Below are 25,458 nucleotides of genomic sequence, written 5' to 3'. Positions count from 1 at the left end.
CCTTCCACAAGCAATGGTTCGTCACAATCTTTCATTTTCAGGTACAAGATCTCTACATCAGGAAAATCATACTGCATTGACTGATAATCTTCAATCGGTTGATGGGCTAAATGGTCAGCCGAGACACTACCTTTAATTGCTTTTTGAGATCGATATTCAATATCATACTCTGATAACAACATCTGCCAACGGGAAATCCTCCCAGTTAAAGCAGGCTTCTCAAAAATATACTTAATTGGATCCATTTTAGATGTCAACCAAGTGGTATGATTCAACATATACTGACACAGATGCTTAGAAGCCCAAGCCAATGCGCAACAAGTCTTTTCTAGCATAGAATGCCGAGTCTCACAGTCGGTGAATTTCTTACTGAGGTAGTAAATATCATATTCTTTCTTTCCAGTTTCATCTTGCTGACATAGAACACAACCCATACTCTCATCAAGCACGGTCAAATACATGATCGACGATCTTCCTTCAACAGCTGGAGACAGGATTGGAGGCTGAAGCAGATATTCCTTGATATTGTCAAAAGATTTTTGGCAACCTGTGTCAGCTGACCTGGGCCGTGTTAGGCATCAATCCCCCTGTGTGAAGAGACCATGGGCGTGTCACCAATAACAGTAGGCTAACAAGGCCACCCGTGTCAGCTGACATGGGTCGTGTCAGCCCAAGCCCAAAATTTCCCTTTTTCTCGGGCTTTTGTTCGTCGGGCTTTTCAGAGAGATTTTTGGACATGTCCACCTGCTGCTTGGAATTTTCATTATAAAAGAGGACCTTCTGCCTAAGGAAAAATCATCCTGGAACAAGGAAAAATAGAGTATTGTGAAGCAATCAAGTATTACAGAGAACAAGGACTTTGGAGAGCTGGAGGTTTTCATGAGCGGGAGCGATTGAAGATCAAAGTCATCCAATTACTTGTAATGTGTAATTTTTATCTTGCATTTGTTTTAAACAATATGAGTAGTTAAACCCCCAAATGCTAGGGGGATGTCCCTGATTTAGAATTGTAACGAATTTGAGTTTACATTTGCATTTATAATATTATTTTTACGGTAACCTTTTGATGTGTTTATTGCTTTCTCTTTCGGACCAATCGAGATTGATTTGTGATTATCAATTAGGCTGGACCGCCATTGATAAGGTTTTCATAAGGTTACTCTATAATAGATATCACCTAGGACTAGGGATACCCTGTATGAACCAAAGTATTCTTGACATTATAAAGCTTAACTTCACCTTAATTTCCTATGGACATAGAAATTAGGGTAGATTGATTAAAGGTTTTCTCACCAAGGACTTGGGAGAAAATACCCTTAAGAACTGGTAGTAATTGATATTTGTTGATGCCAGTGACTCAGAGTTGTTACATGGATAAATCATACACCTTCCCTGGTGTTGTTCCTTTTACCCTGCAAACCCTTATTTTCATTCTTATTTGTCTTTGCCTTTATTCTTATACTTTTACATCTAAAAACCAAATTAATACTTTTGTTTAATTGAATGATAATTTAAACTCGATATTAACGTGTAGTCCTTGAGATCGACATTCGGGGAATTTCCCCATTATTACTATAAAAGGCAAAATAGTACACTTCCTATTTTCCTGATCACTTGCTTCTCAGTTTTGGGCACAGACATCTCTTGTATTGCTTTGACCTTGGCATGATCAACTTCAATACCCTTCTCGCTGACAATAAAGCCCAACAACTTACCAGGACGAGCACAAAATGTACACTTATTGGGATTCAAGCGGAGTTTATACTTCCTCAAACGCTGGAATAGCTTCAACAAATGCTCAACATGTTCCTCTTCATCAATTGATTTGGCAATCATGTCATCAACATAAACTTCGATCTCTTTATGCATCATATCTTGAAAAAGAGTGGTCATAGCTCTCTGGTACGTTGCACCAACATTCTTTATACCGAAAGGCATCACTCTATAGCAGAATGTTCCCTAGGGTGTAATGAATTTGGTCTTCTCCATATCCTCGGGTGCCATCTTGATCTGATTATAACCGGAAAATCCGTCCATAAATGAAAATACTTTGAGTTTAGCTGTATTATGTACCAACATATCAATATGTGGCAGAGGAAAATCATCTTTCGGACTAGCTTTGTTCAAATCTCTATAGTCAACACACATACAGACTTTTCCATCTTTATTCGGAACAGGCACAATGTTGGCCACCCACTGCGGATACTCGGCAGTAACAAGGAAACCAACATCAATTTACTTTTGCACTTCTTCTTTGATCTTCACTGCCATATCAGAGTGACTCCTTCTCAGCTTCTGCTTGAATGGCGGGCATTCTGGCTTCAACGACAATCTATGCTCCACAATCTCAGAATCCAAACCAGGCATGTCTTGATAGGACCAAGCAAACAAATCTGAATACTCTCGAATAAGATCATTTAAACCCTTCTTAACCTCTGGACACAGTTGAGACCCAATCTTGACTTCCTTCACATCATCTTTGGATCCCAAGTTGACTAACTCAATTTGCTCTTCGAATGGCTGAATGGCTTTTTCCTCGTGCTCAAGTAGACGAGACAATTCATCAGACACTTCTTCATCACTTTCTTTCTCAGCCTCAAACACAGGGAATTCAAAATTTGGAGAAAGAGTATGATCATTGCATTCAATGGATTTAGAGACCAACCTACATAATGATTTGATACTTTGATTTTAGAGAAGTGAATTATGACCAAATATCATGCAGATGGATAATTATTATTTATTTATGTTTTATATGATTACCATTTTTAAAAAAGAAAAAAGTAAAAATAAAACATCATAGATGTGGATGAATCGAATTGCATTTTATTGATGATTAATTTAAAATACGCCCAACAATGTTCACTTCTCCCTTAGGCATAGGAGAAGGATTTTTCTAAAATGATAAAAAAAACAAATTACTTAGAGCGATGGACAATAACAGGAACATCAACAACGGTCCAATTGTTGCAAGCCCTTCCATGCGTCACAAAATTGGCGCAGTCTTCATCTTCATCACCCTCGATCACGGCAACTGAGTGTTGTTCATTACCATGAATGAACCCTCCACTACGGAAACTAGGTTTCACATCTTCAGCTTTGACATAAGACGACTGTAAGACCCCAATTTTGACCCTAAGATCCCTCATACAATTTCATCATATGCATTAGCATTGGGATCATACCTTGGCATCCTCCTTACCCCTCTCTCATTGGGTTTGTTTTAGGAGAGATCACCAAGTACTATGTGATTATATAATACTTGTATATTGTCATTTTACTAACAAAAAAACCAAAAATATGTCTTTTGCATTTGCCTAACTCTTTTGTAGGAAGGGCATGGTTCTCATTGATCTATCATGTTCATATCTAGGGTTTAAGACCCTCATGGATAAAAGGACAACCAAGTATTGATTCACAATGTCTCAAAGCATCATATATGAGTCCCATTGATCTCTACATGTCATATTGATCAAGTTTTCTTCAAGAGTGGGGAGGTGATTTACCTTGGAAACCCTAGTTTGACTGGGTATCTTGAGTAACTTCTCCAACAAACTATCTCACCAATTGATCAAATTCCTCAAGGGGCACTTCAAAATTCATCATCTTATGCATATATGATCTACCATGAGCCATGAAAGTCAAAATAATTTAAGGTTAGCAAGTTGGTTGATGATGGTTGGCCAGATGAATTCATCTAATCAAAACTGGGTCTCCCTAGACCCTTTCTCCTACAATTTTCACCATATGAAAATGATTCCAAGATAAACGTTACTCTAAATGACATTCAAAACAACTTTCATGTTGAGACCTAGAGCTAGTTTTGCTTGGAAAATCATTTTCTATGTTGAAACATTGTAGGTCGTTTTGTCTAAACCATAATTTGAAAGTAAACTTACCAAGGCTATAACTTGCTCAATTTTTATGATATGAAAGATTTCCAAGTTGTAAAATCAAATTCAATGTGTCTACTTCAACTTTGATGTTTTGAGTGAGAGCTAAATCAACTTTTATGATCATGTGATATGAGGATACATTATAGGTCATTTTTGACCTATACCATTGAACAAATGATTTTTCCAAACTTCAAAAATGCATAACTCTACCATTATAAATCCAAATTCAATTACATTAGTGCCCATTTTGAAGGTATTAAAAATATCTAAAACCTTTATGAAGACACCTTTCTCATTTTAAGCTCACATAAAAAGTTAAGCAAGATGGAATATTGAGATATATGGCTTGACACTTAAAAAAAAATTCAACATGTTGAAATTTCCAAACTTCCACCTTCAAATTCACCATGATCCAAGCTCCAAATAAAAAAGTGTTCAACATCAAACTTGTTCCCCTTGACCTAAGCTTTCAAAAGAACCCAAGTTCATGCATTTTGGATGAAGTTTGCTAGGTCTGCGCATGGCTTTAACAGAGCTGCATCATTGGAGAAAATCAAATGTCCAAAACTCCACATATCATTGCCTTGCCACTCAAGCCTCATTTGAACTTAAGAACAGTTGGATATGGATCAAAATGGATTTAAATTCATGGGCCTGTACATGCCCATGAAAGCTTGTGCATGAAATGTCCAAATTTAGCAATTTTTCAAGTGTGCAAATATCAGTCCCAAATGGTATAAATACAAGCCCCCTGAGCTCAATTCAAACACACCTTGCGTGCCAGCTTTACCCCCCAATTTAAAACCTTACTGTAAGACCCTAATTTTGACCCTAAGATCCCTCATGGCATCATGTTATTGCACAATTGCATTGCCTCAAGGATCATAGCATGTTTGTCTCCAAAACCTTAGGGTTAGGACTTGTGTGAGTTGTTTGAGACCACCAAGCATGATTGTATTGTATATTATTGCTTTTCTTATTTTTTATTACTAACCAAAAGCACAAAAATATGTCACTAACTCTTTTTGTTTTGAAGCTCAAGTGATCATAGGCCCCAATGCCCCTAGGAGGCTCTTAAGCCCAATGAAATGGCTAGATGAAGATGAGAAAAAACATGACAATGGTCCACAAAGCTCCTAATCATCATATATTTCTCCCAAGTATCTCAACTTGCCAATTTGATCAAGACAGCCCAAAGGGCTTGAGGATTGTTTCTCAAGGAAACCCTAATTCAGCTATGCTTTGACTATGCCTTGCCCATGAAGCAATCTCAACCTCTGATCAAATTTAATCAAGGCAAGTTCTTTAATTAATCATTTTATGCATATATGAGCCTATTTGAGGATCCTAAATCATTTATTCATCAAGATTGGAAGTTTGGCCTTGAAAAGCTGACCAGTTAAGTCATCTGACTAAGCTGAGCACCATTGAGATATAAGTTTTGATATGTTTGTCAAATGAAGATGACCCCAAGAGGAAAAGTGTTCTTAAGAACCATATTAACAACTTTCATGTTCATAAAAAATCCATTTGAAACTTGTAAGATCATCATTAATTTCAAAATATTATAGGTCATTTTGACTGAAACCCTAATTTTTGGTCAACTTACCAAGGGCATAACGTCCTTAATTTTTATGATTTTTAGGTGAGATAAAATGCATTGGAAATATTGGGATGTCTACGTCAAATGTTATGTTGGACGAAATTTCATAATCCTAAAATAAATACATGTGATAATACAAAGCATTATAAGTCATCTTGGACCTAATTCATTGAATTTGAAAAAGTACCCAACTTCAAATGCCCATAACTTTGTCATAGAAAATCCAAATGATGCAAACTTTGAGTCTAAATTGATCACCTTGAAAATATATACAACTTTAATATTGGAGGTTTTTCCATTTTAAGCGTGAATCATGAAAATAGAGGGGTTTGATTAGGCTTAATTTTGGTGAAACTTTTCAAAGGTGACTTAAACATGTTTTGTACTTGGATTTTCACATCCAGTTTTCATTAATTTCCAAATGCCAAATGAATTTTTGCCCAAAAAGACTTTTTTTCCTTATTTCAAGGGATTTCCAACAATTACTCACATTACTTTTTTGGACTTACCATTTGGGAGTTTCGAAGAACTCTTCATTTATGTGCATTTTGGCATTTCATGTTATAACTTAGTATGAAGGCTAATTTCACTTCATGTACATGTCCAAATCCATTCCAAATGAACTCATCATGGTTTTTCACCCATCATTGGGCCTTACATATGCCTGTACAAGCCCATGCATATCCAATTTCAAATGCCATGCATACGAGGGAAGCATGATGCACAACCAATTTCAGCTATAAATAAACACTCCTTCTCATTTATTCATCAACCTTTTTGGAGATCTGAATTGTTGCAGCATTGAAACCATAGCCATACCAAAGGAATTTTTCAGAATTTTTCTCACTTTCGAGCTTGAAATTCAACATCATTAGTTGATCTTCAAAGCTTAATTCCTTAACCTTTCATCTCCATTGCATCCCTAGAGCAAAGAGGAGCCAAGATCTTGAAGAAATCGTGGCCTAAAAAGCTTCAATTCAGAGGTATATCTTCAAACTTTTTGGATCTAGAACTTGCAATTCAATGTCGTATTCTCTTATTTGTGTGGTTTTCTAAAGTCCTCACACTTGAGGCAAGCCAATGGTGGTTTCAATTTTCCATTTCGTTCACTTTCAGTTTGAACACCATGATCTTCCACTTCACATTCCTCTCAATATAGGAAGAGCAAGGAAGATCCATGTATATAGTGTTGATCTCCATCACACGAGCTTCAATTTCATGTCCTTACTTTCCATTTTTGTTAAGTTTTTTTTCTCTGCAACTGGTGGCCGGAATTGGTTGGTTCACCGGAGAAGATGGTGGTTTCCACCACCATCACCACGTGTGCTCATTCCCAGCCCTTGGATTTGGTTCTCACGTTATAATCGTGTGCATCCATTATGTGTACTTCATTTAATTCATTATGCCACGCGTTTGACTTGGTTGCACGCTGCGCCCTCACATCTGAGCCATTAATCCATGCCACGTCAATTAATGAATTGTATCACGCGGCTGTGGTTTTTTCTATTATTTCTATTTTCTTTTATTTTCAGTTAATTCAATTGATTTTCAAAAATTCATAAAAAAAATTATTTGAAGTCATAAAAATATGAGACCAATTCCAAAAAATTTAGTTTCATATTTTGATTTTTAATTATTTTTGTGACTTCATTTAATACTTTTTATGGATTATTTGGTTTTTAATAGTTTTAATTCATTTTAAAATACTTTCTGACTTTTGAAAAATCCAAAAATATTTTCTAGCATTTATGGATCATGATAAATCAATGAAAAATAGTCTCATCAATTTATGATTTGATTTGAGATTTATTTGAGATTTTAATCCATTTTGTGCTATTTTTAATTGTTTTTAATTGCTTTTCTGATTTCAAAAATTGTTGAGAAAATTAGTCAAAGCTGGTTTAATCCATTGGACTTGTTGAAGTTGATTTGAATTGAATTTGAGGTTTGACCTTATTTGATTATTTTTTGTTTGCATTTTATTTTAATCCAAAAAATACCAAAAAAAATATTGTTGACTTGTTATCTTCATTTCTTTTCTGTTTGGTGTTGATTGATGATTATTTGATTCACATTTGATCAATTGGATTTGATACTTGTCTTCTTTTCCATTCCCTTTCATCTTCATCCCATTCTTTCAATCATTGGCCAATGAGTTATGTTCTTATGGTTGGTTTTGACAAATGAGAGGTTTAACCTTCTTTGATCCAAACCAATCTCAACTTGATCCATGATCAAGTGAGTTGTTTTGTGTCCAAGATAGGTTGCTTCTTGGTCAAGCAAATAACCTAAAGACAATACAAGGCCCTTCCCTTTTGTTTTGGCATGGCAAGTTTATGGAGCTTGGTTTACTAGTCATGATCTCTAACTTGTGTTTCGTTGCCTATATTTTTATTGATCGGCCTCAGATAGATGTGACTACTACATTAGTCCACTTACGATTGCTTAACATAGCGCTACATTGTCTTATAACAAACTAACATAACCTCCACTAATTACTAATTTAATTTGAGCATTTAATTTCTTGTCATTTAATTTTAATGTCATTTATTTCTTGCTCATTATTCATATTGATTTTCCCTTTGCTCACTTGAGCACATATTTTATGCTTATGTCATTTTTTCTTTTGCTCGTTTGAGCTCATTATTTGTATATAAATATATTGCTATCTTGTGTTTGCTTTGTGTTTGTTTTGTGTGAACCAAATGCAAAAGGAGAAAGGACTTAGAATTAGGATTTACCTATGCTAAAAGGAGTTCAAGAGCAACTAGGCCTCATGCCTTTAGAATGCTAAATTTTTTGAAGAGAAACTAGGCCTCATGCCTTTAGAATGCTAAATTTCAAAGTTGACTTCAAAGGACTTCTCCGCCAAACTTATTCTTTGCCCATTCCCCTTATTGTGTTTTGTGAACTTTTTGATGTTTGCTTTTGTGTGATAGAGATCCTACCTTGAGATTGTGAAAAGAGGACCATTGTCATGAGTAACCAAGTTAAGAGACAAGCAAAATGGAAATTCTAGGAGCTTGAGTTCAATTTGTGTGATTGCTTGTTTGTGTGCTAAGTCCAAAGGGAAAGAGCATCTTGAGTCATCTGTATGACTACAAGAAAAGGAACTCCAAGGGTTTATCTTTCCCCTCTTATCTTTGTATGCTTTAGGACTAGCCCTTCTCTTCTTCTACCCATTCTAACCAAGCCAAAATCTTTTTTCTTAACTTTGACTTTGTTTCAAATTAGAAACCTAGGCCTTAAGCCTTTGACATTTCAAAACTCTTTTCATAAATACTCATTGTGAACAAACATTAATCCAACTTTGACTTCGTTTTGCAAATAAATCTAACTTGTAAATATAACTCACTTCAAGTTGTTTTGTGGTTCCAATGACCACATATTAAAACCTTTTCAAAAACATTAGTCATAGGTTTGAGTTATCATAGTGGTTGATGTAAATCCTACCTCATCCTTAGTGATTGGATTATAAGTCTTCCATGCTTATTATAGGGTTAACCCCTCACTAGCATGTTGAAGCCCTCCTCACATGGTGGATTGTTGGTTTAAGTTGAGTTTTCTCCCTTTGATAACAAAAGACCTTAAGGCTTTTGATCAAATCAATTCACCAATCTTTGAGATTTTTACCCCGAACTATGAGGTTTTGATCCTCCTTTGTGATGGTACATAGGCAATGGGTTCATCCATTCAAACAACAAAATTTGTAAATATAATCTATTATTCTCTTATCCCTCAAATCTTTTGTACAAATATTTTCACAATAACCAACCTACAACATATATTTGCAAAAAGGGTTCCCTTAGAGTACTAAGGATGTTTTGGGTGCGTAAAACCTTCCCATTTCATAACCAACCCCCTTACCCAGATCTCTAACATTTTTATTAGTTTTTTATTTGAAAAACTTCTTACCTCGACTTTTGTTTGCTTTTTAGCCTTTCCTTTGGACAAATAAAAGTGTGGTGGCGACTCGAATTGTATGTTGACTTTTGGTTAAGTTAATAAACCTAAAGGTAACTGTCGCTACCAGGATTTCACGATAACGAAACCGGGACTAAAGAGAATGCCAAAGAGAGGCCATGTCAAAAGAGTCGCCATCGAATTTTATTTAGTTTACCTCTATCGGAGAGGAGAGGGGAAATAGTTGATAAAACCCTCGGAAAAGAGACGCGCACGAGAAGCGCTAAAAGAGAATAAGGAATCGGTCTTGCAACCGAGATTTAGGTTCGGAAGTCGGTTATGTAAGGGGAAGGTATTCACACCCCTTACGTCCATGGTACTCCATGGGAACCATTTGGGTTGTATTACATACATGGGATTTATCTATTATTGTTTTATTTTCAAAAGAATGTGTGAAAAAAAGGGGGTGTTTTTGTTATTATAGTGCTCGCCAAGGATTGTGGCCCTTGTGCCTACGTATCACTCATTCGGGGATGAGGAATCAGAGCTTCGTAGTTTGGAGTAGAAAATATTTGTGTGTTGGTTGATTTTACCTTTGAAAAAAGGGTTTTCAGGATGATGCCTTAAAGCACAAAAAAAGAGTTTGATGAGTTGTATTGTTTTTACCTTGAATAAGGGTTTTATGAAAGAATCTTTGTGATTATATTGTACTAAAGTCTATGGGCGGAGGTGATTATTCTTGACAACAAGCCAAGCGTCTTGCGTCCAAAATAATCAGAGTAAGGGTAGGCATGCTCCATTCTCACTCAATCTCCACCACTTAAGGCTTGTGGTGCACAATAATAATCCTAATTATTAAGTATTTTGAATTTGATTATAAAAATGCCACTTGACGTTGAATCAAGGGTTTGTTTTATTTAATTATGAAATTTGGCTTATGCAACATGAATGCAAAGTAACCAACAAGAAATTAAAGAGTCTCATTGTAAGGTAGCCCAAGAGAAAGTCTTTTGTGTGCAAAAGTGACCTAAGCTAAACAAAGGATAATGGTCTTATAAACATGTCCCCCTAAGGTTGTGCCATGATGCCATTCTTACAACATGCATGTAAGTTACGGATGAAAATCCAAGTGTTTACAAAGTATCACAAAGAGTAAAGGAAGGCCTCCAAGCAAAGGTCCTAAGATGAAATTCTCTAAGTCCAAGTTGATTAAGAGTGGAAGAATATTTTTGGTCTTACCATTTTATCATGTTTTTGTTGTTTTTAGTGTATGATGACAATAAAAAAAATAACAAATAAATAAACATGCATGATGAGTTTGTACAATGATGATGATAATGAGTACTTGAATGTAAATTACAAGGTAACAACATAAAAGTAAATCACAAGATAAAGAAAGACAATATCACAATAATAATGGTTAGTGAATGTAAATGACACAAAATAAACCACAAGTTAATGGTAACAAAAAGAAAACACAATAACAAAGGTTAATGATAAAAAAAGTTAGTGAAGTATAATTAGTGGTTAGTAACATGTACACAATGAACATCTTGAGGACTATTTTTCATAGGTCAAAAAGACTCAAAATATGACACATTAAGGGATAGCTTATCATTGATGCAAAGTATTGAAGATGATTGAAAAATCAACTAACAATAGATTTGTAACAAAGAAAGTTATGCAACCCTAAGTCCATCTATCAATATTATGATTTGTTCTCTTTATTTTTGTTTTTTACTCCTCTTTTATTTAGCAAGATAGTAAGAGAGTAAATAAGTTAGTATAATGTAAATGATATGGTTAGATAACAAGGAACATAAACATAAACATAAACATAAAGTACTTGAAATAAAGTGAACAATAAAATAAATTGCAAGGAAGTAAAGTGCAATAATGTAAATGTTAGGAGTTAGTAGTTAGTGGTTAATAGAATAACAATAAGCAAATAGAATAAAAAGTTAATGTAAAGAAAATGGTTTCATCTATGTATCAAATGACCCAAATATGGTTGAAATAGAGGAAACCTATCAATTCCTCAAAGTATCATGAAGGATCTATTGATCAATCATTAATAGGTTTGAAACATTGAAGGTTTTATCAACTCTAAACAACCATGGCCATGATCTAATAGATCTCATCAACCAAATAAATGTGAAAACAAGTCAACAATAAATAGCAAATGAAACAAAATACAAAGTTTGATTAAAGGTGGTAAACAACCATTTTCAACACACACACAAAACATAACCAAAAATTAACAAAGTTTAAGCTAAAAGCATTACCCAAAAAATGTTGAAAAAGGTAGGTTGAAATGGTGTTGAGTTTGGATATAAAGCAAGGGGTTTGGGATGAAAGTGTTTATGGTGGAAGTTTAGTGAAGGAGCTGAGTTATGAGTGTTAGAGAGTGAGAAGCTTTGAAAAAAATATGAAAGATGACAAAGAAAAGTTGGTGGGGTTACTTTTCTAAGTGAGAAAGATTTTTTTGTTTTGACTTAGGTTTGGAGAGGAGAGAAAATGGTACTTGGACAGAACGTTTAGGGGCTAGGAAGCATGAAAAATGAGTGGGGATAGTGCTCTATTTATAGGGGAAGCAAAGGGGTTGAAGTGGGTGAAATAAAAGGTCCTCTGGGTAAAGAACAGAGCTATTTCTGCTGTCTGCGCAGGTGTAATCAGTTACCCTAATTAGGGTAATCGGTTACATAGTCCCAAAATGGCCAAAAAATCAGTTTTTGGTTTGGGAAATCAGTTACCCTTATTAGGGTAACCGGTTACCCATTTTTTTTTGAATTAATGAATGTATGCATGTGTAGTAGGGTCATGGATCAGATGAAAATTGTATCGGGGTAGGGTGAATTTTGGGGTACGACAGTAACGAAAACCCCGCTACACTCACATTTCAAAAGGAAAACCTAAGAATTTTCAACTTGAAAATTGAGTCTCACTGTTTGGAGATTCAAGAACTCTAAGATCCTAGGCTTTGTACCATTGTTAAACCTCTCCTGCAAGCTTCTCAAGTGTGATCAGATCAAGATTGAAGTAAGCAATATCAAGTTCTGCATAACATTGAAGGTAAATTTCAGAAAACTTCATCTTTTTGATTCTCACTAAATTCTACTCAATTCTCTTGGGTCTTTGGTTGTCTGAAGTCCTACCAATATAGGCAAGAAGATTGAGTTGCTTAGAGGTTAAATCGAAGCAACTCAGTTGACACACCTCAAAATTCAAATCCTTACATCTTTTTATATATTTGGAGTTAGTTGAAATTGAGGTCAGATTCGTGCTTTACGCCATTTTTCTTTCAGATCATGTCCTCCTTTTTCATTTTCTTGATGGTGATGAGTGAACCAGTCCGGTGGACCTCGCCTGAGAAGGTGACCGGAGGTCCAGCGCCGGTGGAATGATGAACAGGTTCTGAGCCATTAATCTCATTTGAATTATTTTAATCTCACGCGTTGATTTTAATTACCATCCTACAGCGCATTGACTTAGGTCTATTGTAGAACGCGCGTTTGTGTCCACTTGATCTGCCACCTCAATCAATGAGGGAGATCAAGTGGCTCACATTTTTTTGATTTTTTTATTTTTCTTTTAATTCATTTGACATTCATTAATTCATATTAATTTTAATGTTGATCCAAAAAATATGAGAGTTTCACCAAAAAAATTTAAATAAGTTCCTCTTTCATATTTTGAATTAAAATTATTTTTTGATCATTATTAATATTTTTCATGATTTAATTTATTTTGATTATTTTTAATTGTTTAAAAATACTTTTAAGTCTTTAAAAATTCTGAAAAATTTTCTCCAAGGTCCTTTGACCTTGTTTGTCCTATGATAAATCTCATGACCATTTCTTTAGTGTTTTGATGAGGTTTTAGGAATTTGGCAAACCATATTTAATTTAAATGCCTTATTTTAGTATTTTTTTAATTTGAATAAATGTCAAATAATTGTGTTGACCTCTTGTGATGATTTGTGTAAGTTTGACTTATGTTGTTGGGCCTTGGTCAAGGTTGATATGACTTTGTTAAGTTAATATCATTGGATTTAGGGGATTGATGGAACGTACATTCCATCTCCCAAAATGAATGAATGATATTAATTTGGTAAAATTCCTCCTTTGACCAATTTGAGTTTTGATCCATTCCCTTCCCTCTTCATCTAATTCCCCTTCTTTATGCATTCATTTCATTTGGCGTATGATATCTCTAAGTCCTAAGGCTAGTTGATTGCAAAATCAACATAAGTATGGATGAGATTAGGCCACCTTTTTTGCATATTCTTTTTGTGTGTGGTATGTTTCATGAGCATAATTCGTTATACTATGTCTCTAACATGCACTAACACCAAAATTCTATTGCCCGACCTCAAATAGTTGTGACTTATACATAAGTCCAATTACGATTGCTTAACATAGCGCTAAATTTTTGACACAAAAGGCATATCATTCTAGTTAGTGAGATTGTAAGTCTCCCCTCTTTCATGGTATTGTGTGGAAACTTGGCCTTTTTTCCTTCCTTTGGAAGATGTCTTGGCTCAAGGATCCATGCTTGTGATAAGTGGGTTGAGTGTTCTCCAAAGAATGACTTAAAATGAAAAGCAAAAGCAAAACAATACTAACTTCTAACTCATTAACAACTAACATTTAATTTCAAGTCCTTTATTTTAATGCACTTTAATTTTTGAGTTCTATTCATTTGCCATTATTCATACCATTTTAATTGTTCATGTTAGTGCAATTTTTACTTTGTCCATTTGGACCATATTGTGTGATATATCTTGTTTGTGTATATTTTGTTTGTTTGTGTGGTCTTTGACCATTGATGTACATAATAAGAACACAAAAACCTAAAAAACTTTTGTGTGGACTGTTGACTTGATCTTGGACAAATTGGACTTAGAATCTAGGCAACCTCCCTATGCTAAAGGACTTGGTGAATGCCAACATTTGTGTAACCAAGTGCTTGTAATTTGAAACTTCATCTGATACATCTTTGAAGATCCCTTTGAGTTCATCTGCAACATGATCATTATGAAGATGTTATTTTGAACCTGTGACTTGAGGAATTCATCTGCTACATGGGCTAATTTGAAGAAGATCATGGAGTGGCAAAAGCTTGGATGTGGTTATCTTTATTTGATGCATTGCTCTTCAAGATTAATATAATTGTGCATTGTGTGGTTCTTGATTCAAAATATGCAAGGGAATTTGGGTTTCTATAAGACATTCTTGTCTATTGGATTGCTACCCATTGGTTAGATCTTTTCAACTCTTAACTTTTAATTTTCTGCATATGATTAGTCTCTTCATCTCCTCCCCACTTCTTTAATTTCAAAATCTCTCCCTACTTTTAAAAATTCTTATTTGCTTAAACTAGTTTTGTTCTAAACTTTGACCACTTTGCAAACTAGAAACTTTGGCCTTATGCCATTGCATTTTCGAACTTCTTTTCTTAATCAAACTTGTAAATAGACTTAACCATACTTGACTTAAACTTTCAAAAATCCAAAAAGAACTAACTCATTCAAACCATTTTTAGGCCTTGGTGCCTCTCAAACTAAATTTTTGTTAAAAGCTATGCATCCACTTTGACATTTGTATCACGAACTACGAGGTTTTGATCCTTCATTTTTATATTGGTACGTAGGCACAAGCCCGAAGGTCTTGTCAAACACAAAAATATGATTAATGAATTCTCTTCTCATCCCCTATCTCTATTTGTTTGTAAACATCACTTTGTACAAAATACACACACACACACACAAAAAGGCTCCGTAGGAGTACCTAGGACACTTTGGGTGCTAACACATTTCCTCTGTGTAACCGACCCCCTTACCTGTAATCTCTGACATTTTATTAGTTTTGATTTGGAAACTTCTTACTTTTGGGTTTTGTTCGTACTTTTTCCCTTTTCCCTTGGAAACAATAAAAACGTGGTGGCGACTCTTGTTATTTGATGTCTTACATATCCATAGCTTTATGATCATGAATTTACCGCTACAGAAATTAAGAGGCGACTCTGCTGGGGAGTAGTCTCTCGTGGGTTTAGCCTACTTTTTTGTGTGTATGTAATTGTATATATGTGATGTATGTATATTTGTTTGTATGATATAATTTGCTTGTTGTGCTTTGTGATCTTTGAGTGGTGAGATAAGTTCTAACCCGAACTTAAGTGCAATTAAGATAGGAGGATGGTATAGTCATGTTCGACTTGTGTGGAGTAGTCCTTAACAAGTTGGCTTGAGATCCATCTGCTCAGTGGAGACTCTTTTGGATTTGGAAATGTCACATAAGTATTTGTGGCTAGGCATTACTATCTCTAATTTGGGTCCGAGAAGCTGAGGACCGTAGAACACTTACCCCCTCTTGGCCTATTTAGGACGTAGTGCGGAAACTGTTCAAGTGTAGACTTGATAATAGTTGTTACGCGATACTACAATCAGACGAGTTTCTCTTGAGAATATTATGGGTCGATGAGTCAGTCATCTGAACCTGTAATATTCGATAGATGGAATTAAGACTCTGGGAACTTTTTAGAACATGATCTACAGGTTTTTATCCTTAGTTCACTCTTTTGGGATGGTTCTTACCCAGACTCCATGCTCGTGACTCACAACAAACCCTTGATTTTTGGTTGATCCAATCAAGTCTTGTCAATATCAATGGAACTTGGGTGTTGATAGGGTGTAAACCATAATCCACCAAAATGGTTGATTGATCTTGATAATGACTTGATTCATCCCTTGGCCTTTGTTTGCTTTCCTTATGTGTGATCCCTTATTTGTGATTATTGCATTCATGCATTCATATGCATCATGACATTTATCACACGAAAATTTCAAGGAACTGAGGCATTATTTGCAAATATTTTCAGACCATGGATTATGGACGAAAGAACACTAAGAAGTACAGTTTCAGATGTCTCGACTTGAAAGAGTAAAGGAAGCTAGCATCTTTTGTATTAGATCCCTTGGACTTCAAACAACGTCATGGGAAGCTTTTGTCTATCTTGTATGCTGATGTGGTTGAAGGACTCTTGAGTGTCCTAGTGCAGTTCTATGATCCTCTCTACCGTTTCTTCACTTTCCCAGATTATTAGCTTGTGCCTACATTGGAGGAGTATGCCCATCTCTTAGGAATACCTATTTCTAGTAAGGTGTCTTTTAGTGGGTTGGAAGAGATTCCCTAATCTAATCTTATTGTTGAAGCTCTTCACTTGAAGAAGTCTAAGATATGGGCTCATTGGGTGAAGAAAGGAGGATTGCTTGGGTTGCCATCTGATTTCCTCATCAAGGAAGTTACTGCTTTTGCTCAAGCTGGTAGTATGGATGCTTTTGAAGCTATCTTTGTGTTGCTCATCTATGGATTAGCTTTGTTCCCTAATAGTGACGGTTTTGTTGATGTTAACGCCATTAGACTTTTCTTGATTGGGAGCCTACTCTGTTGGGTGATATGTACTTCTCTTTGCATCTAAGGAATTATAAGGGTGGTGGAACTATTGTCTGTTGCATTCCTCTTCTGTACAAGTGGTTTATTTTGCACTTGCCTCAGACACCTGCTTTTGTGGAGAACAAACAATGTCTACGGTGGTCTCAGAGACTTATGTCTCTCACTAATGATGATATAGTTTGGTATGATCCTTCTTTGAGCGGTTTATATATTTTATTGACAGTTATGGTGAATTCTCTAATGTGCCTCTCATTGGTACACAAAGAGGAATTAACTATAATCCTGATTTGGCTCATCGTCAACTTGGGTTTCCCTTGAGAGACAAACCTAATAACATGTTGTTAGAAGGTCTTTTCTATCAAGAGGGTAAAGATCCCCAACATTTGAAGCAGAAGATTGTACATGCTTGACATAATGTGCATAGGAAACGAAGATCCGAGCTTGGTCCGTGCAATTGTGGAGCTTTGGAAGCTTACACTCTTTGGGTGAAGAAGAGAGCTTTGGAGTTAAAGATGCCTTCTCTTTGTGAAAGACCTATGTCTATGGTTGTGGTTGAACCATTAACTCTCCCTAACCAAGATGTAGAGGAGTTGGAAGACGCACTCACCAAGATGAAGCAAGAGAAGGATATGTGGGAAGAATGTTTGCATGCTTTGAGCAAGAAGCATGAGGAGTTGTAGTTGGAGTCTAAGGACAAAGATGCACTTATTGAGCTACTTGAAGACCGAGTGACAAAGAGACAGAGAGAGTCGGAGGTTTCATATTCTAGCATGTCTCAGCCTTCCGTTGCTTGGAAGAAGATTGTTGATCAGCTTGTCCTCGAGAAGACTCAGATGAAGGCTTCTTTCGAGACCAAGATTCGACGCATTCAAAGGAAGTACGTGCCTACACTCAGATCTTCTGTCGTTGTTGTTAGGGATCCTTAGGATGACTAGTCTCCTTTTCTCTTGTATTTTGTCATTTGGTTTCTGAAATTGTACTCAGTGTAATCCTTCCAATTATATAAATAAAAAGAGATTTTTGGTCATATCAAATTGTTGCAATTATTGTTATATATATATATATATATATATATATATATATATATATATATATATATATATATATGTATATATATTTGCAAATGATATAGTAAGATCCTTGAAAATAAAAATAAACAAACAAGAATTGCATTTCATGCATCATTTGCAAAAGCAGGTTTCTCTTTCGCCAGATGTCTCATTGGTGTTCTTTTGTGCTTTAGCCAAGCTGACTCATCGGTACAACACTCGCGGTAATCATCTGATAATCATGGAACACTTGTAGCAAGAGAGCAAAGAGTTGAAGGACGAGATCACTCGACTGACATGCATGATGGAGTCAGTGTTGGCTGCTCAGAGTCAATCTTCTCTAATGCCTGCAACTCCTCCTCCTCAGAGGACTGTTATTTCAGAGGTGGCTACCTCTACCATGCCTACTGCTACCACTCACTTTGCACCTGCTATGTCTGCATGATTCTAGTGAGGAATGCCGCCGAACTTCATGCCTGAAGGCTTTGCGCCTACCTTTGCTTCCATCCCGGCATCTAGCCCAGTCATGTATGTGCCACCTCCCGTTGTGCACACCTTGCCTCGTGTAGAAGATACCATTTATCATTCTGAGTCGTCTGAGGGTTCGAATGTTTATGAGAAAATGAACGAAATGAAAGATTAGTTTCTTGAGTTGCGCAAGGAATTGAAGACGTTGAGAGGTAAGGATTTGTTTGGGAAAAGTGCTGATGAGTTATGTCTGGTGCCGAATGTGAAGATTCTGGTGAAATTCGAAGTGTCTGACTTTGAAAAATACAGAGGGAACACATGTCCTCTCAGTCATCTAGTGATGTATGCCCGCAAGATGTCTACCCAAACTGACAACGATCAACTGTTGATTCACTATTTCCAAGATAGTTTGACCGGTGTTGCGCTCCGTTGGTATATGGGGTTGGACAGTGCGAGCATTCGCACTTTCAACAACTTGGGAGAGGCTTTTGTCAAGAAATATAAGTAGAATATGGATATGGCACCTAATAGAGACCAATTGAGGTCTATGTCTCAGAAGGATAAAGAGACGTTCAAAGAGTACGCGCAAAGATGGAGAGAATTGGCTGCTCAGATCACTCCTCCCTTGGAGGAAAAGGAGATGACAAAGATCTTTCTAAAGACCCTGAGTTCATTTTATTATGAACGTATGATTGCTAGTGCCCCCAGTGACTTTACCGAAATGGTAAACATGGGGATGAGGCTTGAGGAAGGTGTCCGAGAAGGACGTTTGTCAAAAGATGAAGCATCATCAAGTAAGAGGTATGGCAGTAGCTTTGGGAAGAAGAAGGATAGCGAAACAAATGCAATAACCAGTGGGAGGCAGAGGAGGCCTCAGATCAGAAGAAATCAATCACCCTGTCAACACCATCATCAAGTATCTTCAGTCATTCCAGTATTTTCCAATAATCAATCAGTACCAATTCAACAACAACAACGTCAACCGCAATAACGAATTAACACCTACAATAATAACAATACCAACAACAATCATCATCAACAAAACTTCGAGAGGAAGAAGGTCTCTTTCGACCAAATTCTTATGCCGTATGCTGAACTGTATCCGTATTTGGTTCTCAAGAACCTACTTCATCCAAGAAACCCGCTGCAAGTTCCAGAACCATTTCCATGGTGGTATAAGCCTGAACTCCGTTGTGCTTTTCACCAAGGAACACCCGAACATGATATAGAAAACTGCTACCCACTCAAGTATAAGGTTCAGAAGCAGATGAAGAGTGGAATGGTGTCCTTTGAGGACCGTGCGCCGAACGTGAAAGCAAATCCATTGCCCGCTCATGAAAATTCCTCTGTTAACATGGTGGATGGTTTCCCTGGCCAGTTTAAGGTGTTTTATGTTCATTTCATCCGAAGGTCCTTTGTGCAGATGCATAAGGACATTTGTATGGTGAGTGATTGTGAGCATGACCATGATGGTTGTGCTGTTTGCAGTATTAATTCAAGAGGTTATGAGGTTATGAAAAGGGACATCGAGCGACTGATGGATGAAGGCATGATCCAGATTGTTCAATCATGTCATGTAGATGACGATGTGAATGTCATAGTTCTTGTTTCCAAGAAATCAGAGAGATTGGTGATCCAGTACGACAACAGTAATAGTAACAGCATCAGCAATAAATCAGTATCACCGTTAGTTATACGGTTAGAAGGCCCAGACCCGTATTCACCTGATAAAGTTGTTCCGTATCAGTATAATGCTACAATGATGAAAGATGGTCAAGAGGTCCCGTTACCTACGACCATTTTTGTAGTGAGCATTGCTGATGTTACCAAGGTGACCCGCAGTGGTCGTGTGTTTGGGCCGGTGTTCCCAAAGGATAAAGAAGAATCAGTTGTCAGTAAGAAGGTGGAAGTGCCTGTTGTAGATCCAGCTAGTGCTTCAAAGGGTAATTCTGGTGAATCTAGCAATTTGAAGACTAATGATGATGATGAGGTACTTCGATTGATCAAAAGGAGCGAGTTTAATATGGTGGAGCAGCTGTTTCAAACGCCCTCAAAGATTTCAGTATTGTCTCTGCTTATGAATTCAGAAGCCCGCAGAGAAGCACTGCAGAGAGTTCTTGAGCAAGCATTTGTAGAACATGATGTTACGGTGGATCAGTTTGATCATATTGTAGCTAACATCACTTCATGCAACAACCTCAGTTTCTGTGATGAAGAACTCCTTGAGGAGGGTAGAAATCATAATCTGGCTTTGCATATCTCTATGAATTGAAACGATGATGCTTTGTTGAATGTGCTTGTTGACACCGGGTCGTTATTGAATGTGCTTCCTAAGTCAACTTTGTCAAATCTATCATGTCAAGGAGTGCCTATGAGGTATAGCGGTGTAATCGTCAAAGCTTTTGACGGTTCACGCAAAACAGTTATTGGTGAAGTGGACCTTCCAGTTAAGATAGGTCTGAGTGATTTTCAAATTACTTTTCAAGTAATGGATATCCACCTGGCCTACAGTTGCTTGTTAGGAAGGCCATGGATTCATGAGGCGGGAGCTATTACCTCTACATTGCATCAGAAGCTCAAATTTGTGAAGAATGGCAAGCTTGTCATTGTTGGTGGGGAGAAAGCAGTGTTGGTTAGCCACTTATCCTTTTTACCTTATGTTGAAGCTGAGGATTAGGTTGGAACTCCGTTCCAAGCCTTATCTATTGCTGCTAAAAAGAGAATTGGGGCACCTATGTCCTCATTAAAAGATGCAAAGAAGATTGTTGAAGAAAGCAATGTTGACCAGTGAGGGCGCATGGTAGAGGTCTCCGACAACAAAGGCAGAACCGGTATGGGTTTTCAACGAGGTTCATCAGCTGCAAGGTTAGAGGATATGCAACTTAGCTTCCATAGCGGAGGGTTCATTCATGGCAATGAATAACACTTAGCTGTTGTGCTAGAGGATGACGAAGAGGAAGACTGCACCAATTTTGTGACGCAGGAATATTGTTGGGCATTTTTAGATTGATCATTAATAAAATTAATTCTATTCATCCACATCTATGATGTTTTGTTTTTACTTTTTGCTTTACTCTAAAAATGGTAATCACAAAAAAACATAAATAAACAATATAATTGTCCATCTGCATAATATTTGGTCACAAATTCACTTCTCTAAAATAAAAATATCAAATCATTATGCAGGTTGGTTTCTAACCCCATTGAATACACTGATCCTTCTCCTTCTCCAAATTTTGAATTCCATGTGTTTGAGGCCGAGGAGGAAAGTGATAAAGAAGTGAGTGATAAATTGTCTCGTCTTCTTGAGCGTGATGAGAAGACCATTCAGCCGTTTGAAGAGCAGATTGAGCTAGTCAACTTAGGTTCTGAGGATGTTTTCGAAGTTGACTTCAAAGGACTTCTCCTCCAAAGTTATTCTTTTTCCATTCCTCTTATTGTGTTTTGTGAACTTTTTGATGTTTGCTTTTGTGTGATATGGATCCTACCTTGAGATTATGAAAAAAGGACCATTGTCATGAGTAACCAAGTTAAGAGACAAGCCAAATGGAAATCCTATGAGCTTGAGTTCAGTTTGTGTGATTACTTGTTTGTGTGCTAAGTCCAAAGGAAAGGAGCATCTTGAGTCATCTCTATGACTCCAAGAAAAGGAACTCCAAGGGTTTATCTTTCCCCTCTTATCTTTGTATGCTTTAGGACTAGCCCTTCTCTTCTTCTCCCCACTCTAACCAAGCCAAAATCTTTTTTATAAACTTTGACTTTGTTTCAAATTAGAAACCTAGGCCTTAAGCCTTTGACTTTTAAAAACTCTTTTCATAAATACTAATTGTGAACAAACACTAATCCAACTTTGACTTCATTTGGTAAATAAATCTAACTTGTAAATATAACTCAGTTCAAGTTGTTTTGTGGTTCCAATGGCCACTTATTAAAACCTTTTCAAAAACATTAGTCATAGGTTTGAGTTATCATAGTGGTTGATGTAAATCTCACCTCATCCTTAGTGATTGGATTATAAGTCTTCCATGCTTATTATAGGGTTAACCCCTAACTAGCATGTTGAAGCCCTCCTCACATGGTGGATTGTTGGTTTAGTTTGAGTTTTATCCCTTTGATAACAAAAGACCTTAAGGCTTTTGATCAAATTAATTCACCAATCTTTGAGATTTTTACCCCGAACTACGAGGTTTTGATCCTCCTTTGTGATGGTACGTAGGCAATGGGTTCATCCATTCAAACAACAAAATTTGTAAATATAATCTATTCTTCTCTTATCCCCCCAATCTTTTGTACAAATATTTTCACAAATACCAACCTACAACACATATTTGCAAAAAAAGGTTCCCTTAGAGTACTAAGGATGTTTTGGGTGTGTAAAACCTTACCATTTCATAACCAACCCACTTACCCAGATCTCTGATATTTTTATTAGTTTTTGATTTGAAAAACTTTTTACCTCGGCTTTTGTTCGCTTTTTATCCTTTCCTTTGGACAAATAAAAGTGCGGTGGCGACTCGAATTGTACGTTGACTTTTGGTTTAGTTAATAAACCTAATGGTAACAAAAACCCCGCTTCAGAAAAGTGGCGACTCTGCTGGGGATTATCTCTCTAGTGGGTTTAGCCTACTTTTTGCTTATGTGTGTTGTATGTTTATATTTATTTGGGACATACTTTTTGTGCAAATTTGGGATGACTGTATTGTTTGTAATGTATGAATTACTTGATATATTAATTGCTGGTATGCTTGGTGGTTTCTTGTGAGATGAGTTCTATACCCGAACTCGAGTGCACTTATGATAGGAGAATGGCATAGTCCTATTGACTTGTGTGGAGTTATTCCTTAACAAGTTAACTTGCAAGTCCATTCACTTGGTGGAGGTCTTGTTGGGATCAATAATGTCACACGAGTAGTCTTGGTTAGGCATTACTCTTTCCAATATAAACCTTAGAAGCCAAGGACTTTAGATACCTAGCCCCTCTTGGCCTATTTTAGAACGTAGTGCGAAGGTCGTTCAAGTGTAAGGCTTAAGGCGATTGTTACGCGATACTACACTCATAAGAGTTTCTCTTGAGAATATTTTTGGAGGACGAGTAGTCGTTTTATCCGATAATATCCGAAAGATGGGATGATGACTGTGGGAACCTTTTTAGAACATGATTGTCAGCTTTAACCATAATACATTCCCGTTGGGTGTTTCTTAACCGAGACCCCATGCTTATGACTCTCAACAAACCCTTGATTCGCAGTCGATCCGTTCTCGTATATCCTCAATATCAATGGAACTTGGGTGTTGATAAGGTGTAAACCGTAATCCACGAAAATGGATGATTGATATTGACGATGGCTTGAGCCATCCCGTGACCTTTGTGTGGTGTGACTTGCTTGATCCTTGAGTGTGTTTGTTGCATCCATACATTCATGCATTCATTCGCATTCACGTCATCAACAATAAAGATTTTTCAAGGAATTTAAGAGGTCTATTTGCAAATTTTCAGACATGGATAAGCAAAGAAGGAATACGAAGAAGTACAGTTTCAGACAACCCAACTTGAAAGAGTTAAGGAGTTTGACATCTTATGTATTAGAGCCTTGGGAGTTCAAAGCTCTCCATGGGAAGCTTCTGTTTATTCTTTCTACTAAGGTGGATGAGGGTCTGATGAGTGTGTTGGTGCAGTTCTACGATCCTCTGTATCGGTGCTTCACTTTTCCGGATTTCTAGCTTTTGCATACATTAGAGGAGTATTCTTATCATGTGGGTATACCTATTCTGGACCAGTTGTCGTTCAGTGGCTTGGAGAAGATTATGTCTTCTCAAGAGATTGTTGATATGCTTCATGTGGATGCATCTAACATTTTTGCTCATATGACTACCAAAGGTGGAATTCAAGGTCTCCCATCTGATTTTCTGATTGTCAAAGCTACTTTGTTTGGGAAGACCATTAGTAAGGAAGCTTTTGAAACCATATTTGTACTCCTCATCTATGAGCTAGTGTTATTTCCCAACATCGATAACTTTATGGATGTGAACGCTATTAGGATTTTATCTTCTCTTAATCCTGTTCCGACTCTGTTGGGTGACACTTACTTCTCTTTGCATATGAGGAATGCAAAGGGTGGTGGTTCCATTGTGTGTTGTCTGCCTCTGTTGTACAAGTGGTTTATTTTGCACTTGCCTCAGACGCTTGCCTTCAAGGAGAACAAGGGATGTCTACGGTGGTCCACGAGACTTATGTCTCTCACTAATGATGATATATCTTGGTATAATCATGTTTATGATGGCGTTCAGATTATTGACTCTTGTGGTGAGTTCTCCATTATACCTCTTCTTGGTACATGTGGTGGAATTAACTACAACCCTGCTTTGGCTCGTAGTCAGCTTGCGTTCCCCTTAAAAGATAAACCTAACAACATTTTGTTGGAAGGCTTATTCTTTCAAGAGGGTAAAGATCCCCAAAACTTGAAGGATAGAATGGTCCGCGCGTGGCGCAAGGTTCATAAGAAAGGGAGGAATGAGCTTGGTCTGAAGAATTGTATTGCTTTGGAACCTTACACCTCTTGGGTAAGGAAGAGAGCTCTTGAATACCGCATGCCATACGAGTATCCGAGATCTACCCATATGATTATGGTTGGGCCTTCAACCCTCCCTAATCAAAGAGTAGAGGAGTTGAGAGACGAAGACCGGTCGCGCTCATGGGTTCGTGAGCGTGAGGAACTTCTTCAACAGCTCAAGGATAAGGATGCAGTGATCGAGTTTCTAGAGCATCTAATTTTGTTCTATCCTTCCTCACTCGTCTAGGTTTTGGAAGAGGAAGTATGATCAGCTCGCCAAGGAGAAGGCCGACATGGAAGCAGCTTATGAGAGAGAAGTGAAGAGGCTTCGTGCGACGTATCATCTGATCTCGAAGGCTTTGGAAGATTGCTTCTAGAGCTCCATAGGATGTTTATTCTCCTTTTCTCTTGTGTTGTATTTGGTTACCAAAATTGTACTACTTCTTTGGTGTAAAAAGTTTCCAAATATTATTGCTATGAGTATTCCATATATGTCTTAAAAGTTCAATATTTTCAAATGTTTGCAAATAGATC

This window comes from Lathyrus oleraceus, chromosome 7 (genome assembly GCF_024323335.1).
Source record: "Lathyrus oleraceus cultivar Zhongwan6 chromosome 7, CAAS_Psat_ZW6_1.0, whole genome shotgun sequence".
NCBI classification, from domain to species: Eukaryota; Viridiplantae; Streptophyta; class Magnoliopsida; order Fabales; family Fabaceae; genus Lathyrus; species Lathyrus oleraceus.
The sequence above is the reverse complement of the archived record's forward strand: the minus strand, read 5'-3'. Positions refer to the sequence as shown.